Raw genomic sequence first — 19,662 nt, forward strand, 5'->3', positions numbered from 1 at the left:
GAAGCAAAAGACATAGAAATAATGTTATATATATATTACATATTGTTAATATATATGTTATGTATTGTTAATATGTTATGTATATTACATATTATTTCTATGTCTTTTACTTGCCACTAAACAAATAAGTATTTATTCTGTAAAGCTCATCAACTTAGTCAAGACATACTGGGGCCATATAGAAATTCTTCTGTAAGTGGCACAAGTCATTAAACACAAATAAATATCTATTTTCCTGTTTACTAATATATATGAAAAGGAAAATAATTGGTGCCTGAGTTGTATGCCCTCCTCCTATAACTCAGTATGAAAAATCCACTCAATGTAATAGGAAGAAAGGTCAAGAAACGATCCTTCTTAAAACCAATCCAACTTGGATTAATGCCTAAGCTTAAATCTAGCCAATTTAATGAGGCCTCATTTGTACCCTCCTACACCCAACTAAACCAACAGAAGGAGTAAGAAGCCACCCACAAAAGAAATGACCTGGTGACAAGTAAGGGCTAATGGCTCTAGCTAGAAAAGCTTACCTATCATGAGAAACATCTCAGGAAACACACATATCTGCTTCACTGATTTTCAAGCATCCAAAATATGTGTTATGTTTCTTATATACCTCAAGGAATGAACATATTTACTTTTACCCTTATATGAGTGACCTGGATCTAAAGACACTGTTGGATAATATCCTGATTTCTCTGATTCTGACCATCAATGAAAATGACAAAGTAAAGAACTGCTTCTCCTGCCTGGCTCACATGCCTCTGGAAACACAAAGGGAAGCTCAGCACAGCGTGACCAAGCTACAGGATGTTCTCATTCTGTGAACTGTGGGTAAGGTAAAGTACTGCTTCAGTACAGGAGGCATTCATTGCCATGGGCTCTGCTACTTATTTGCTCCTCTCTGAAGGCATTATCTATTTTGCATGATGGAACTGTCATCAACAGATTCAATGCAACCTATTTTGTGATCTTCCATATCTATTTTTCAGGAACACAAAACCATTCAGGATAGAATTTTGATGTTTGGGCACTATTTTACACCTGGCTCGTCCCCCCTCCTAACCGCCCCCTCCTCACCATTTCCATCTTTCAGGTTCCTGAATGGTGAATCCAAAGCCCATACAACACCCAAATCCAGCTGGAAAGTGGAAAATTAACTCTGTTTTCAAAATGTGAATGGTTTTTGTGTGCCATGTGTTTAAGGCTTACAGCTATAAAGCTCGGGAAAGAAATAAGTTGGACGCGATAATGTCTGTAGTGTATTCCAACTCTAAAATGTTAGAATCCATCCAACAATAGAAATTGGCTAAATAAATTATGTTACATCCATAAGATGGAATATTATCTAGGCATTTAATATGATGTGGGAGAATACAAAATGACAATGGGAAAATGTTCATGATATAGGAAGGGGGAAAACAGATTATGCAGCATTATGTGCTGTATAGTAACAATTTTGTTAGAAATGAAAATAAATACTGTCTGTGTGCGCACACCCATATGCACATGACAGACTGAAGGGATCACCATTTTAAAAAGTCACCGTAGTTAATTTTTAGGAATACAGGTACGTTTCATTTTTCTTACTGTTTTTGTGTGTCTGAAACCTTTAGTAGCGAACACACAGTGCATTTGTAAACAGTAAAACATATACTTCAGTGATATTAAGTACGTTCACATGTGCAACCATTACCATTATCACTCTCTAGCTCTAGAACCTTTTATTGTCCTAAAAGGAAATCTGTACCTATGAAGTTGTCATTTACCATCACTCTCTATCCCTAGTTTCTAGTAACCACTCATCTACTTTCTGTCTATTGATTTGCCTATTCTGGATATTTCATGAAAATGAAGTCATGCCATATGTGGCCTCCATGTCTGGCATCTTTCATATAGCACAAAGGATTGAAGGTTCATCAATATTTTAGCATGTATAAGTAATTCATTCCTTCTTATGGCTGGATACCATTCCACGTTGGGGATATACCACATTTTACTTATTCATCCATTGGACAATTAGGGTTTCTGTCTTTAGCTATGGTGAATTGCACAACTATATATACACACAAATTTTTGTTCAAACACCTGCTTTCAATTCTTTTGGATTTATACCCAGGAGTGATTTTGCTGGTTCAAATGGTAAGTCTGTGTTTAACTTACTGAGAAACTGCTAGACTGTTACACAGTGGCCGCATTGCTTCACTTTCCCACCAGCAAGGTGTGAGAGTTCCAGTTGCTTCTCATTCTCACCAACATTTATGTTTTGCTTACATTATTATTGTTGCCATCTTAGTGGGTATACAGTGGTATTATCTTATTGTAATTTTTATTTGAATTTTGCAAATGATATTGATAGTCAGCATTTGTTCATATGCCTGTTGATCATTTGTACATCTTCTTTGTAGAAATGTCTATTCAAGGCTTTTGCCCATTTTTAATTGGGTTAGTCTTTTTGTTGTTGAGTTCTAATTCTTTGTATTCTGGGTGCTAGATACTTATCAGATATATGATTTGAGAGTGTTTTCTCATTCTGTGGATTTTTTTTTTACTCTTGATAGTGTCCTTTATGCAGAAAAGATTTTAAAATTGATGAAGTCTAAATTATCCATGTTTTTGTTGTTTGTACTTTTGATGTCACATCTGAGAAACCATTGCAAAATCTAAGGTCATAAAAATTTACCCCTTTTTTTCTAAGAGCTTAACAATTTGTCTTAACATTAAGTCTTTCAACCCATGGACACAGGATGTCTTTTGATTTATTTAAATCTTCTTTGCTTTCATTCAGCAGTGTTTTAGCAATAAATTTCTGTTTCTGATATAATTTAGTTTTTGTATATGACATAAGACAGGTGAAATTTCATTCTTTTGCATGCGATATCCAGTTGCCTCTGTACCATTTGTTGAAAAGATTGTTCCATCCCACTGAATTATGTTGAAACCCTTGTTGCAAATCAATTGACCATATATTATGCTTTCTTTCCCCTATATTCTCAATTGTATCCCCTTGATCTCTGGCTATACTTATGCCAGTGTTATATGTCCTGATTAGTGTAGAATTGTAGTCAGTATCAAGTCAGGAAGTGTGAGTCCTCCACCTTTGTTCTTCCATTTAAAAACAGATTTGGCTATTCTGACCTTGAATTTTTATAACAATTGTAGGTTCCGTTTTTCTGTCTTTATAGAAAGCCATCAGGATTTTGATAGGGATTACAATTAATCCATAGATTGATTTGGAGAGTATTGCCATTTGTGTTAGTCCATTTTGGGGTTGCTATAAAGAAATACCTGATGCCGGCTAATTCATACAGAAAAAGAGGTTGATTTTGGCTCATGGTTCTTCAGACTCTACAGGAAGCATGGTGCTGTCATCTGCTGCTGGTGAGGGCCTCAGGAAGCTTCCAATCATGGTGGAAGGCAAAGGGAGAGCTGGTGTATCACATGGTGAGAGGGAGCAGGAGAGATGCCAGGCTGTTTTAGAGGACCAGCTCTTGTGAACTAACAGAATGAGAGCTCATTACCTTGGTAAGGGCCCCTCATGAGGAATTCACCCCTGTGACACAAACATCTCCTACCAGGTCCCAACTCCAACTTTGGGAATTACATTTAAACATGAGATTCAGAGGGGACAAACATCCAAACCATGTCACCGTCTTAATATTAAAATTCCTACCCATGAACGTGGAATGTCTATTTATTTAGATTTTCTTTAATTTCTTTCCATATTGTCTTACAGTTTTCAATGTAATGTCTTACACCTCCTTGGTTAAATTGATTCTAAAGTATTTCATTCTATTGATGCTATTGTAAGTGGAATTATTTTTCTTAATTTCCTTTCAGATGATTCATTGCTATTCATTGATTTTTGTGTTGATCTTAATAAAATCATTAAGTAGTTCTAATAGTTTGTATGTGTGGGTTCCTTAGGGTTTTTATATAATACTACATCATCTGTAATTTGAGATAGTTTTATTTTTCCTATCTAATTTGGGTGTCTTTTAATTTCTTTTCCTTGCCTAGCCTGTCTGGACAGAATTCCAGAACAATACTGGAAAGACGGTGAAAGTGGGCACCCTTGTTTTGTCCCTAATTTTAGGGGAAAGCTGTCAGTCTTTCACCATGAGTATGAATGAGCTTTAGTTTTACATAAATGGCCTTTATCAAGTTGAGAGAGTTCCTTTCTAGTTCTAGATTAAATTAGTTTTTGTTTTTATTTTTCCTTGACATGGTGTTGAATTTCATCAATGTTTTTCTTTCTTTTTTTTTTTTTTTTACATCTATTGAGATGATCTTGTTTTTTCTCCCTCCTCCTTCTACTAATGTGGTACACCTTACACTGATTGAGTTGGATATGCTGAAGCACCCCTTGTGTTTCTGAAATGATTCCCACTTGGTTATGTGCATAGCCCTTTCAATATGCTGCCAGCTTGAGTTTGTTGGTATTTTGTGTCTATATTCATGGAGCAAACTGGTCTGTTTTCTTTTGATGTCTTCCCCTGACTTTTGTATCAAGGTAGTTCTGTCCTCATAGAAGCAGCTAAGAATGCTCTCCTATATTCTACTTTTTGGAAGAGTTTTAGAAGAATTGGTATTGATTCTTCTTTAAATGTTTGCCAGAATTCACTAGTAGGACCATCTGGTCCTGGGCTTTTTATTCTTTGGAGGTTTTTGTTTAATAATTCAAATAAACTTTTTAAAGGACTGTATCAGAAGGGAAACTGAAGATTTTACTTCAAATGTTCAATTCCATCACTTCTAACTTTGGCCATGACTCTAAGCTCAAATTATTTTTCCCTTTGGATGGACAACCTCGTCCTTCAACCCAGCAAGCTTCCTTATCAATCATGAATATTGCCTTTTCCAACTAATTCATCAAATTTTGGAAATATAAATTTTCTCTGGCTTTTTATTTTGCACTCAATTCTTCTTCATTCTATGGACCTGTTTTAGAGTAAATAACTCACTAAGCAAGAAAAAAGAAAGACAAACAAAATATGAATCACATATAATGTCATGGATTGAAGATAAATGAATAAAAATGTGATTCCAACTTTGAGAAGTTAGGAGCGAAAAGAAGACCAAAGTCAAATTGTAAACACTACTTCACTCTGTCAGTGTGGGATATAACTATTTATTCTACTGAGTACCACAGACACTGTGCTGAAATACCTGTGCTATTTATAATCCAGCGCAAAGCTGATATGTCCTTGGCATCTTGAACCAATCGCCACCACTCATCAGAGCTTTACACACAGGAGAAAACTCACATTCCTTAACTATTAAAACACCTCTCATCAATGTTGCTGCTGCTGTTTGTAATTGAAATTGTTTGGTTATGGTGGTTCTTACCAGTCCCTCTTATGCAGTTTCTGATTTTATAATTTTATAATTTTCTTAGTAGCCCAATACTAGGGCATTTTTCAGCTCAAATGTAACTATTTTGAAAATGTATTTTATACCTTTGGCTGCAATAAAATTTGTAAGAAATCTAATTCCAATACAGAAGGCTAATTTTCTACAAATAATAATTTAAAAAAAAAACATTCATCTTGCTACCTAGCCAATTTCTCAAAAAGATGTTTTCCATCAAAGCAAAATGGAAACTAAAGACATGATCCTCAAATAGACAGGTGAGATAACACATTTGGAAGCATAGAGATTAAAATGGTGGGCTCCCCATGGCCCACTTCCTAGCTGCAGAATGATGGCCAGTCACTTGAATTTTCTCAGACTCAGTTTTTTTCTTTGTAAAATAGGTATAATAGAACCAGTCATATTAGATTGTGGAGAGGATTAAATGAGAAAAGCCAGGCAAGTCAGTTCGCTCTGTATGTGGCATGTGGTAAACAGTCAATACATAACTGAGAGAAACAGTATCAGCAACAGCAGCAGTAAGAACCTGAGTGCTTAGTATTTTCTACATAGCAAACCTTCTGCAAATGTGATCCAGTTGTGTCCACTGTCTGACTTTAGTGCTGTGCTTCTGTCTGTGTGTGCAACAGTCATTCATTCATTTACCCATTCAACAAATATCTAACAAATGATTACTGCTGGGCATTGTCCCAGGTCACAAGGATGGAATAATGCCACGATATCTGACCTAATTGTTTCTAGCAGAGATCAGCAAACTTATTCTGTCAGTGGCCAGATAACAACTATTGAGATTTGTGGGGCATAAGTGTCCTGTCACAACTACTTTGCCACTGCAGTACAAAGGCAGTTTTGACAATATAAACATAAATGGGCATGGTGAATATGACTTTATAAAAATAGATTTGGCTGAAGTCCATAATTTATGGACTTCTATATATAGTCTAATAAAAAAAAAATCAAATAGGGATAATAAAGTATGAAAAATACCGATGGTCTCCACAAGGGTCAAGGAAGGCTTCCCAGGGGAAGCGATATTTAATCTGATTCTTGGTGGATAAATAGGAGATAGCCAGGCAAGAAGGAGAATAACCAAATTCTAGGCAAAGGGGATAGTGTGTAGAAGGCCAGGAGATGGAGGAAACGAGAGACAGAGAAACAGAGGGAGACAGAGACAGAAGAGTACGTGTTCTTAAGGAGCTAAACAGATCGACTAAGGCTTGAGTGCTAGGGGAACCAAGTTAGGGCATCATGAGATGAGGTTAGTAGCAAGTAGGAGTCAGGTTGTGAAGGGCTTGGGACATAAGGGTTAAAATGTTTAGGCTCAACCCTAGAGACAATGGAAGTCCTTGAAGGTTTGCAATGGAGAAAGGCAGGATGCGTTTTGCATCTCTGACTGCCACATGGAGAATGGGTTGGAGAGCAGTGAGTGCATAGGAACAGAGCCTGGAGAGAAGGCTGCTTCAGCCATCCAGGAAGGAAGGAGTGGTGGCAGCTGAGCCACGATGTGGAAAGAGGGCAGTTGACAAGTGGATGTGGTCAAGAGATGTTTGAGAAATAAAAGTTAACATATAAATTGGGATGGGATGAAAGAGACAGAGGAGAGTTTCTGCCCTGGGCAACTACCTGTGTTAAGTCTCTCTGCAGCTTGCCTGACCTTCGAAGGCCTTTCTTTGGTTCTGCTTTATCCCGAGATCCCTCTCTGACCTCGTCTTCCTGAGAGATGAACACTCATCTGGATGACTTTGCTCCTACCCTCACCCCTGGAGCAAGCCTCTGACCAGAGTTGCAAGTACTCGGCACTTCTCCAGGTGTGGCTGCCACTGGGGTCAGACATCTGCATTATTAGCCCTCAGTAAATGCTTGGCTGTTATATCTTAATTTGTAATGGAGAATGAGCTTAAATGAAAATTAAAGAGAGATTAATTAGGACGGGCACAGTGGCTCACACCTGTAATCTCAGCACTTTGGGAGGCCAAGGCGGAAGGATCACCTGAGGTCAGGAGTTCCAGACCAGTCTGGCTAACATGGTGAAACCTCGTATGTACTAAAAAATTTAAAAAAAAAAAAAAAAAAATACAAGATTAGCCGAACATGGTGGCACATGCCTGTAATCCCAGCTGTAGTCGGGAGGCTGAGGCAGGAGAACTGCTTGAATCTGTTAGGTGGAGGTTGCGGTGAGCCGAGATCATGCCATTGCACTCCAGCCTGGGCAACAAGAACAAAACTCCGTCTCAAAAAAAAAAAAAAAAATTAAAGGCTAAATATTCAAGAATGTAGATTTGATTTTCAACCAAAGTGTAATTTTTGACAGTGAGATAATTGTATGCCATAATCTTTTGGTTTTTGCAGGACCACAGACTAAAAAAAAAAAAAAAACTCTTTGTACTCATTAAGGAAAAGAAAATAGATTTGCAAGATTAGCATCTTCTACTTTCAGATGCATCATTTTCATGTTCATTATTGGCCAACACAACAGTTCATTCCCAAGAAAGATTAAATGGTTTACTTGACTTGATATTTTGAGTTTAAAAAAATCTCTGAGTATCAAGTCCAAGGAGACATGCATAGTCCTGTCACTTGGAAACAGGGTTAGCTTTGCCCTCAGTATACGGGAGGCCCCATTAGGTGTCTTAGCACTGAGGTGAGCTCACGTGGCAGTTGTAATTTGTCCTTTCCAGAGTCCCAAAGCCTAAGAAAGTGAGTGTAGGAACATGAAGAAGACAAGAAAATTTGTAAGTAACAACAATCATACTTGGTTTGAAAATAGGCTGGTGGTGGTGATGAAACCTTGCTTATAAATAAACCCCAGGAAGACAATACAAACCTATGTGCAAGTCATAAAAGCAGGAAAGAGAATAAATTCTAGCAGAGGAAACTGGCTTTTCTCCTGAGGCCCTCCAAACCATCCAGATTTGATCATTTTCCCAATATATATGTAAGCCTATTCTCTTCATTCCATTTCCCTGGATTTTAAACCTAATTTAATTTCTAGCTCATTGTAGCTTATTAACTCATACATTCTCATAGACAAAATGATAGAAGCAAAATCACACCAGAAAAGATTTCAGTGACTACACTTTTACATATAAAAAGTTATAAGCGCATCAAACCTAACTTAACATCTCATTATTTTTATGGCATCCATGCTGAATTTGGATAGCAAAAAAGTCAAGTAAGAAATTTTGTTTTCATGAAAACCCATTTCTGATGCATGACATTAATACAAGGCTAAATAAACACAGCATCACCAGGAAATAAATCCAAATTTGAAGTCTGAAAGGGCAGCCATATATCTTAAATATTCTGAATGTCAACTTTCTGATGGAAAAAATAATACAATAGCAGTGACTGTATACATCAGTCCACTCCGGGTGTCCTCGGCGTGTGTTCCAAAGTTTAATTTGTTGAATCCTTGTGTTTTCTGCTCCACGGTGTCTAGTGGCATTTATTATGTTCTCCTAAAACTGCAGCTCATGAAGGCACCAGAAAGGTCACTGTTTCCTGGTTGTTTTTGAAAAGAGGATAAGTTAACGTATGTTCTCCAATAAAAGATGATCTTTCATGTGCATTTGTTTCTGAAATTGAAATGTATCTTGTTCATGTTCTCTGGGAGCCATTGTTCATCTTCCGAGTGTTTCTGAGAGCTTCGTGCAGCAGCTAGCTCCCCTGCACATCTGTAATGAAGGCCGGCTTTGTTCCTACTTTTGTCTGCTGACACGAAAATAGCACTGAGGCTCCAAGTGGCCCCGGTCCTCATGAGACTCCTTTCTGAACACAACTGCACTAAAGTCCCCTGCCACGAAGAAAGACAGAGGTCATGTAAATTAGTGCCTCACAATCCTTGGTTAAGAAATAAAAGAAATCATTTATGTTCTTTTAAAGCGTATATTATTTGGCCTACTCTGAAAAAGAGAACTCCACCATTGAGCTTTACCGCAATCAGGAAATGTTGCTATTTATTTTGTGTTTTAGAATTCTGGTGAGATGATATTTTTACATGCTGGTCATTTCAGTTTTAATTGTTAGTGAGTTTTTTTCTTCCTTAACGTGGGGGACGATGACCATCTGTCCTCTGGTTTCACTGAAAATGGAGCAGGAAGAAAAAAGAGCATGGTTTTTACAGGCTGGCTTTCTTCTTAAGAGGAAAAAGTTCTCTGAAATATCGCATTCCACTGCTAGGTGGGCAGCAGGACAAGGCCGCTGTGGTAAAGGCAGTGCTCATAGAGACAGGATAGTTGCCTGGCAGGCTTTGCTGTCATCAGGTAGACCAGCTGTCCCACACCAGGACATTGGTAAGACAGATACCAGAGGAGGCTTGGGGTCTGATCTGGGTGCAGGACGTGGGCAAGGACAGGATCAGGAAATGAAGATGAGAACAAAGGTGTGACCTGAGGCATAGAGCTCAGTCACAGACAGGACACAACACAGGGTGGAGAGCCTGTCCCTCCAGGAGTGGAAGTAGGTGGGAGGCCTGAGGCGGGCCAGGTGGAGACGTGGAAAGGACAGGGGACTCGAAGTCAGACGGTCAGGTCCAGATATGGGGCAGTATATTTTACAAGAACACCTTGGATCCCTCAGCTCACATCAATAGCATGCAGACGCTGCCCTCCCACGGGGTTTCAAGCATTTCTAATGCATCTCTGGGGTCTGAGCTTCGACATACCTGTTCCGTCCATCTAGAGCACTCTTCCTCACCTTCATCTCAAAGGTCACTGCCCAGGTGCAACCTTTCCTTAAGGCCTCAGGAGCTCAGAGACTTATCATGGGCATGTCCAACTCATCAGTCAGTGTAAAAGAACAGGGATCAATGCAGCTACTGCAGATCAGTTCAGGGATACCTTTTAAAATGTGTATTGAGATAACAAATGTGTGATGAATTTTCTCAAACTGCACTAACTCGTATAACCAGCACCCAGATCAAGCAACACAACATGACTGGCACCCCTAGAAGTTCCCCTCAGGCTGCACTCCAGTCACAAGGACAGCCACTCTCAAGTTCAGGAATGGATCGGAGTGGACACTTGCAGACCTCCCTGTAGTGCACGGGCCCCAGAACCAGAGCAGCACAGCCTGTCGGCCAGGAGGCGGAGAGGCTGGACCAGCTGGGATCTAAGGTGAGCATGATCCCACCCTGAATCCAGCCTGGAGCGGCACCCTCCCTCTCATTACAATGCTCTGGCTACAAAAGCAGGTATGCAAGGCTGAGCTTCAAGTGGAGAGGAGGACAGCTGGGATTTCAGTCATGCTCAGCTGCATAAAGCCAGGGGGCTTGAGCGCGACTTTTTCTTCAGGCTTCAAATTGCTCATGACAAAGCTTACTGCAGCTGTCCCTAAGCCAACGAGCAAATTCTATCAACCCTCCTGCATATGATTATGTGTTGGTTGTTTCTTGATTTAGCCCCTGAGTGTTCACATTCAAGAGAAAAAGACAAAGTTTTGCTTTTCTCCTGCCTCAAGCAAAAAGTTACAGAAAGCATCCTCAAGGACTTGTGCTTAGTATCTTTGAGGCAGAGAACAATAGAGCTATTGCCTCCCAGATGTCAAGGAGCCCTGCAAGAGCTGTGGGCCTCTATTATGCAGCGGCCTTTGGTCCAAAGGATGCTTCAGACATTCTGAAAACGAACACCGGATTGCAAGTAAACACACTGCACTCGGAGAAGGGCGCTTTGTTCTCTGGGTCAAGGCAACTCGCACCAAGCACTTTTGTCCTTCAGGGTAGGGACTGTCGTGGCCATGGTTCCTACAAGCCGCTGTGCGATTGATAAATTCCAAGGCACCTGAGAATCTCACTGCCTGTGAGCTGGAGAGCCTCCCCAAGGACTCTATGTGTGCGTGAACACCACCTCCTGTGTTTCTGAAGCTGATGCATGTGGTCCATTGGGAATCAGTGGAACAAAATCAGACCTGCCATAGGGCCCGGGAAAGCAGAGGGCATCTGCTAGGGAAATTACGGATGGGGGAGTTTGGGAAGGTCCCTCAAGACCATGTGCTTATCCCTACAGCCCTGAGTCACCTGCATGCTCTGGAGCTATGTGGGGTAAAGCACAACCTGACCTTTACCAGCAGGATCTCTGTGCCATGGCAGAACACTGTCCTGTGAGGTCCCACTGGCCAGGGGCTCACTGGGAATGTGTCAGGCACCGTGCTGGGTCTTTACATACCTTGGTTCTTAACCCACACAACATCAGGAAGACACTGCCTCACAGGTAAGAAACTGAGGCTTGGAAGAGCCTAGGAAGAACTGCTCATCTAGGAGGGGTCTGAGCTGGATGCCAGCCAGAGCCTGAGCTCTCCACAGCTGTGCTACCCTTGGAGGTGATAACCTTGTCATGGATCCCTTGGACTTGTCCCTGACGACCCTCTTCGACTGACAAGTGGCTAATTCAGACCCCAAGTCAAAATTCGCAGGGATGCCCACCTGGTCCTGTTGAAATCCCAGAGTATGGCATCACACGTTAGAACATGGCCCAGGCCCTGCCAGGGCAGAAAGCAGCTGCCCTTTCTTCTGACTCACCAGATTAGTGGGGAGTTCTATTGGTTGTTTTTCTTTCGAATTGAGGTAAATTTCACATAACATAAAACCACCATTTAAAGAGTACAATTCAGTAGCATGTAGCTCAAAAACATTCCCATCGCCCTAAAAAGAAACCTCAGATCCATTAGCCATCCCCCACCCACTTTCACTTTCATCCCATCCTGGGCCACCACTCACCTTCTTTCTGCTCCTATGGATTTGCCTGTTGTTGATATTTTGTTCAAACGGAATGACACTATATGTAACCTTTCGCGCTGGCTTCTGTTACTTAGCACAATGTTTCCAGCATTCATCTGCACCACAGTATGCATCTGTACCTCATTCCTTTTATGGCTGAATAATATTCCCTGCAATCTGCTTTCTTAAAAGTGAGGAAGAGGCAATATATCCTCATGGAAAGAATACTGACCCAAGAATCTGTGGAAGGCTTGCCCCCCTCATGGTACTCCATGTTCCACGTCAGACAGAACTGGGTTCAGAGACAGCTGCCCTACCATGAGGACTTACTGGAGATATTTAATTGTTATAAACCTCCGTGTCCCTGTCAACCCAATAAGTGTAATGATTCTACATAACTCCAAGATCTGTTGTGAAAATTAAATAGGAAAACATATAAAGATTGCCAAACTGCCAAACACATAATCAGGATACATAAGATAATAACTTGACTTCCCTTCCTATTCATGAGAAATTAATTTCTGCTTCTACAGATGTAAATTGGGTATTCAGCTGTATACAGTAGATGTGTGCCTGAGTTGCTCATGTAAAATGACTTTGAAGGAATCAAATCACATTTTATATTCACTCAGTAAATGAATTCTTAGGTGGACAAAATCTATTAACGAAGGAAATCTACTCTCAATTCAATGTGCAGATTAGCAACTTGAATTACCATTTTTGTCCCAGTGTGGCACAGTGATTGGTGCATAAGTGGTGGCCAACGTGTGTGTAGAGAGGAAAAGGGAAAGCTGGGGTAATGAGGGAAGGAATCTAATACCTGATAAGATTCAAAAGAAACTTCCCCTAAAACCAAAGATTCTCAAAGGCCAGCACTGCTAGCCTATGGGAAATGTGGTCAGTGAGTAACAGATACAAATACCTTTCTAGCCCAGCCAACAAAGATACGCACTGAATATCTGCTCAGTGCCCAGCACGACGGGGTGAGGTGAGAAAAGGACCAGGAGCTGCGGCTGTTGCCTGCAGAATTTTACTCTCTTTGGAGAAGCAGAAGTGACAGATAGACAATGAGAGGAAAAAGGCTCCTGTGGCTCAGATCACAAACTCTGGCAAAAGCTAACAAGTCTAGACTTGGCCAGAGAAGGCCCAGCACAGTGCCACAGAAAATCACCTGTGTCTAGGCCACCCATTGTGCCTCTCCTGTGGCTGGAATAATCAAGAACACACTGTCGAAGACTGTTAGGTTTCAAGCATAAGGGATCTCGAGCACAAGCCGAGTTTTTATTAGAGATGACACCAAGCCTTTCGAGGAGCTCTTGGGTTCTGAACCACCAACTTCTTTGGATCTTTTCTGTTTCCAACACCCCCACTGGGCACACCGAGCAGTGGGACTTGAGGCTGTTCTGGAAGATGGGTGGCCTTTCACTCAATCATAATGCAACATTTGGTTTGGAATTCACACCAACGATAACCCACACACATCATAATTCCTGCGAGAAGTGAACAGGCTCTCCTTCTATAGAATTCAGAAAACAAGTACACAAAATCTTAAATAAATCAAAATATAAATAACTGAAAAACAATGGTGTGATTCAAAGCAGAAAAAAATGTACCAGATAGAGTGTGACAGGCAAGGAAGAATTTATTCAAGGCTATTGCAATTGGGGAAGAGGCCAGAACTCAGTCTGAGCTTAACCCAACTGAAACAAAAGGCAGGAGACGTTTTGGCGCTGGGCTCCGCTGGTGGAAAGAAGGTGGGGAAGATGGTGTGGGGAAGAGTTGCTCCATGAGATGTGCCCAGCACGTTGACTTATTCCTGAGTGTACACGTTTCTCTACGATTGGGCCATCTGGATCTGCGAACTGGAGCCCACCGAAGTTAAGTTCCTACTCTCCCACAGAAACTGGGAGATAGGGAAGCTGTCTCCTTTGATGGTTCCCTTTCTAAGGGTTGGCCCCCAGGATCTTGGGAAAGGCATTTCTGAGTTGTAAAATTGGCAAGAGGATTTAAAAATATTTACATCTCAATAGGGCAGAGAAAGAATTTGCAATTATGAGTTCCCCATAGTAGATGCTCTAGAAAAACAGGGAGGTCAGGGTCTAGTGGTATGAAGAGGCCCCTTTAATGCCTAATCAAGCCGAGGGGAAGGTTAAGGCCTTCTTGGTCAGGGTTTCCAAAGCCCTGTTCCTGACAATAAAACTCTTCTACAAAAACACTTGCTCAGATTGTATGGTATGAGTCAAAAATGCTTCTTCAAAAAATCATTTCACCAAAATGTTTAATTTTTCCAACAATCCCCTGAACAACTGAGTGGAGATAAAAGCCCTTCATTGCCAGATACTGATTAATGCTACAAGCTCCGGCTAAATAAAGTTGTCTAGATGCCGCCAGTGGAGGTACTGCATATTTCAACTTTCAAAATATTTCTAAAGGTTACTGAACTGTATTAAACAGAATGAATAAATAAGCATTGCCTTTGCAGCTCAGAGTCAGACCCCGAAAACCTCTGAGCATTGTCAGTCTCTAGCATTTACAGTCTTTGTTTGGGCTTTCTGGTCAGCACTTCCTAATTTCCGAAAATAAGACACACCGTTTCCTAACAGTGCCACCAGAAGGTCAGCCTGGCTGGGCTTCATAGCTTTGCATACAGCTGTGGAATGGAAATGCTCTTTTTTGAAGTCACCAACAGAACGGGAAGCAGCGAGAGCCGAGAGAAGAGCGGGTTGGCAAGACGGCATGCCTTCTGTTGCCTGGGCTCTGCTGCATCCCAGTGTCAATCAGACTGACTAGCTCTTGCCCCTGGAGTGGCATGCAGGCAGTGCACGTGTGGAGTCCTGCTCGCAGAAATTGTGTTTGGCTCATCCCAACGTTTTCAAAATAAGGAAATTGTTTCCAGTTTCTTGAGGGCAGTGACATCCTTTGACGAGCAGAAGAGCACACCTTCTGGGGTCTCCCACAGTCCCCCCTATCCTCTCCTGTCTCCTAGGCCTGTACAGAGTTGCTGGTGGTTTGCATAATAAGCCAACCCTAACTTAATGGTGTGAAATAATACTAGTCATTTATTATTAATATTATTATTATTTTGAGACAGAGTCTTGCTCTGTCACTGAGGCTGGAGTGCAGTGGCATGACCTTGGCTCACTGCAACCTCCCCCTCTTGGGTTCCTGGGTTCAAGCAATTCTCCTGTCTCAGCCTCCTGAGTAGCTGGGATTACAGGCATGCCCCGTCACTCCCGGCTAATTTTTGGGTGTTTCGCCATGGTGGCCAGGCTGGTCTCAAACTCCTGACCTCAGATGATCAGCCTGCCTCGGCCTCCCAAAGTGCTGGGATTAGAGGCATGAGCCACCACAGCCAGCCTATTATTATTATCATTGATTATTATTTTTCATGAGTCCTGGCGGTTGTGAGTCCTGGGGGTTGGTTGGAGCTAGCCAGGTGTTCCTCACTTGGGGTTTCTCACATGATTGCAGCCACACAGTGGCTGAGGATGGAGGAATCCGAAGCTTCCTGGCTTACAGGTAATGATGGACATGTGTCCTCAACAGGAACCCCAGCCAAGTCTCCTTGCTGGAGCCACTGCACTTGAGATCTGCACCAGCCTGGGGTTGTAGGATAACAACTTGCTTCCGAGGGCAACTATCTTTAGAGAGAGCCAGAAAAGCTATGTTACCTTTTCCAGCCTAGCCTCAAAGTTCACTTTGGCTACATTTGATTCACAAGAGGAAAGGCACTAGGCTAGTCCCTGTTAAAGGGAAAGGGATCAGGATCAGACTCCACCGCTTGGTGGAAGAAGCATAAAGAATTTGGGAGCATGTTCTCAATCCTCCTCCGTGTTACCTCTGGACACAAAACATTCATATTTCTCCCACGTGCACAAACCATTCATCCCATTCTAAGACCTCCAAAGGGCTGCGTATTACACACCGGGCTCAAGCTGGAGAACAAAAGATGTCAACTTCTCAATCAAGTTCAGGTTCTGATGAGGCTGCTCCTGGGTTGCTCTTGAGTCCAGCTCTCGAAGCATCGTTACCCTCCATCTGAAGACCCATGAATGGAAATAAACACATCACCTGCCAGCCACACACTCAACACCGGGGCAGGACGGACATAAGACCACCGCTGGAGACATTCCCATTCCAAAAGGAAAGGGAACCCATGAGTCACTGGTTCACAGCCATCCTGAAGTCTGACCAGGTATGTGTGGCAATTCTTTGTGCAGAGCTAAGTCCAGCTGCCCGGAAAAGCTTTCCATGGCTCTTGGCTCCACCCCGGGCTCTGAAATCTACTCTCTGAACGGTCCTTCCTTCACCACGAATTGGTGGCACTTGTCTGCACCAGACCTGTTTTCTCTGCTTGCTTCTTAAGTGTGGACATTTGAGAATCCAAACCCTTCTTTCACTGTTTGCTGTCTCCATCCCTTTTAGTTCCAGCGGGCAGTGTTCCCGTCCATAGGATTCCTTCACAACTCTGAAGGTATTTTCTAAAACTTAGCGGACTTCATGCCATTTGATGAAAGCCACACCCACACGTCTCCTCTAGGCCAGGCTTCCCAGGATGCTACTGAGGAACAATATCCCAGAGATGGCTGGAGACACGACTCATTCAGAGAGGGTCCTGCAGTCCTGCCCTGACAGGGCTTAGACGACCTCTGTTTTCTTGAAAGCATCTTCAGGTGCCGCCCTAAACCTTTCTGAGATTTTACAGAAGAGTAAAGTCAAATCCGTGCTTTCTTCTTCAACCATGCTTTACCCACAGAGCCCTGGATCAGGGCTTTGCCTGGAGGCAGTTCCATGATTTGAGAATCACTGCTCTCTGAACAAGCTGGGAATAAGAAATAGTTTAATTTCTAGACTCATCAGGTAGTGACTCCTCTGTATTTAATAGGCTCTCCTTTAGCTCATCTATTTCCTCTCTCATTTTGTTATAGGCAACTAGAAAAAGGCCAAGTGGCACCTTCAACATACTGCCTGGACATTTTCTCAGTAAATCATCTCATTCATCATTAACTATTTTCCTATGAGCAGCAGTGAGGCCAAACCTCCTGCCACCTCATATCAAGGATCTCCTTTCTCCAGCTTCAGTCATTTTCCCTTTAACCCTCACTCACAGCACCCTCAAGTCCTCCAGCCTCTGCTGGGAGCTCACGACCCTCCCTGGTCCCCCCGGTCCCTGGCTCTGAAGCCAGTGCTGCACGTACTTGGTGTCCCTATGTCAGCACCCCATGCTGCCCGTTACCAGTTCTGTTCTAGTTACCTCTTGTTGCATGAGCAACAGCCACAAATGCAGTGAAGTAAAACAGCAACAATCCCATGCTATGATGAGCTCTCTTGCTTCTAATGTCAGCCTGGTCAGCCAGGCGGTTCTCATCTGGGGCTCCTCATGACTTTGCAGTGTCTGCGGCTGCAGTAACCTCAAAGACTTCCTTCTATCTGGTGGTTAATGCTGGGACCAGATAAAGGGAGGTCCCTCTGTTGTTTTGCAAAGAAAATAATCATTTCTAGTTGTCTTGAGATAATTTGAATTGTCGTATGTTTGCCAGGGTGGTTCTCCTGAATGACAAAAATACATCCTTTTCATCGACTTGGAATCATCCAAGCTAGACTGAATTCCTCACCCCATCATTAACGCATTGTGCAACCTCAGACATAATGAGCGAACCCAAGTCCTTGTGCAGATTGCTCATTAGTCATTATTATAATGAGGCTGACAGACATTGCTCAGGACCATGACAAGGCTCCCATTCCAGGATTTTAAGATAATTGGTTTTGGGTAAGACGTTTCGCATTGGTTGCCATAAGCACGCATTTTTAAACAATATCCAAGAGCATCCATGTGAGGTACTGTTTTGGATGCTGGGACAGAGCGAGGAAGAGAGTTCTTGCCCTCACAGAGCTTAAATGGAAAAACTGTTCTTTATATAAAAAAAGTGCATTGGGGGGGAAAAGACAACAACTCTATGTTTTCTCTGACTTTAAAACAAAGAGTAAAAAACAAAGAGTTGTACTTATTATCTTGTTTGCAGTGGAAGAAAGGGTGGAGCAGACAAAGAAGATGGGAGCAGACTCCCAGAGGGAATGCCTTAGGCTGCAAATCCTAGGCTCCTGAATAGAATTTTACTGCTATGTATGGTTTACGTCCAGTCATCTCAGAGTAATTGAAATCTAAAACTAAATAAAACAAAGACTAAATATTCCATGAGCCCAGAGATGAACATGGTATATATTACTTAGGAGTCTTTATTAATATTAATATGCATTTTTAGTAACATTGTTTTAGTGGCCTTCACATGTGGTGATGTTAGAATGTCACAAAGACAACTTTAAAAGAAAATATTTGCAAATCCCGTAAAAATAATTGTCTTATTACAGTTCAAATTATGTACTATACAGAACATTCACAAGAACTGGAGTGCTTTGCAGCAGACTACAGAATAGAATAGGGGCTTCACATTTCATAGTAAATACATCAGCATACACTTCCCAATGCATAGGGCCACTTCACTACATACATGCTTTTGATATTCAAATCTATCTTTTCCAAGCATTGGTAATATTGTGTGCCTTGCATCTAACATTTTCTGGAAAAATAATTAATCAAGGTTTCAAGGTTGATTCTATTTTTAAGAAGAAATTAACTAGATAAAGCTACAAAAAGTAGAAATATTATGAATATCAGCATTCCTTTATACTTCTAAACAACTCTTTGCAAACACACTTACTGAGATGAGAAGTTGTGGGAAAACCAGCAACTTTGACATAAGATGAGCTGAGATATGTGTGTTATCAATACTTTGTCTGGTGCTTAGTAGGGACAGGGAAGAAAGTCTTCACACTGCACCATCTTACTGGTCATAATATTTGTAAATGCCGTGGGCTTCTGTGTTTTCATCTAGTGGACATCCGTTCCTTCTCCTTTGTACACCAGCACTTCTGTCTCCCACTGGGAACCACATGCACTGTTGTGGCATTATTGATAGGATTATCAATCAGTGTGCAGAGTAAACCCAACTCAAGGGATGAGCCCATGATCCCAGCTAGAACTGTGAACTCTCTGATCCTTGATGATCAACACAAGAAGAAAAACGGCTTAGTGATTGTAACCCCTCATTACTAAGCTCAACAAAAACATCCTTTTAGTTCTATGGGGGTTCATATTACTGCCTAACTCCTACCTTTCTGCAAATCAGGACCTTGGGTGTTGTATTAGTCCATTCTCATGCTGCTGTGAATACCTAAGACTGGGTAATTTATAAATGAAAGAGGTTTAAATGCATCACAGTTCTGCCGGGCTGGGGAAGCCTCAGAAAACTTAAAATCACAACAGAAGGGGAAACAAACACGTCCTTCCTCACACGGCTGCAGCAAGGAGAAATGCCAAGTAAAAGGGGGGAAATGCCTTTTATAAAGCCATCAGATCCTGTGAGAACTATCACATGATATTCAAATTTATCTTTTTCACATGAGGGTAACTGCCCCAAGGATTAAACTGCCTCCCATGACATGTGGGGATTATGGGAACTACAAATCAAGATGAGATTTGGGTGGGGACACTAAACCTAACCACATCCGGTGTGAAA

Source organism: Colobus angolensis, unplaced genomic scaffold, assembly GCF_000951035.1.
Source record: "Colobus angolensis palliatus isolate OR3802 unplaced genomic scaffold, Cang.pa_1.0 Scaffold136, whole genome shotgun sequence".
NCBI classification, from domain to species: domain Eukaryota; kingdom Metazoa; phylum Chordata; class Mammalia; order Primates; family Cercopithecidae; genus Colobus; species Colobus angolensis.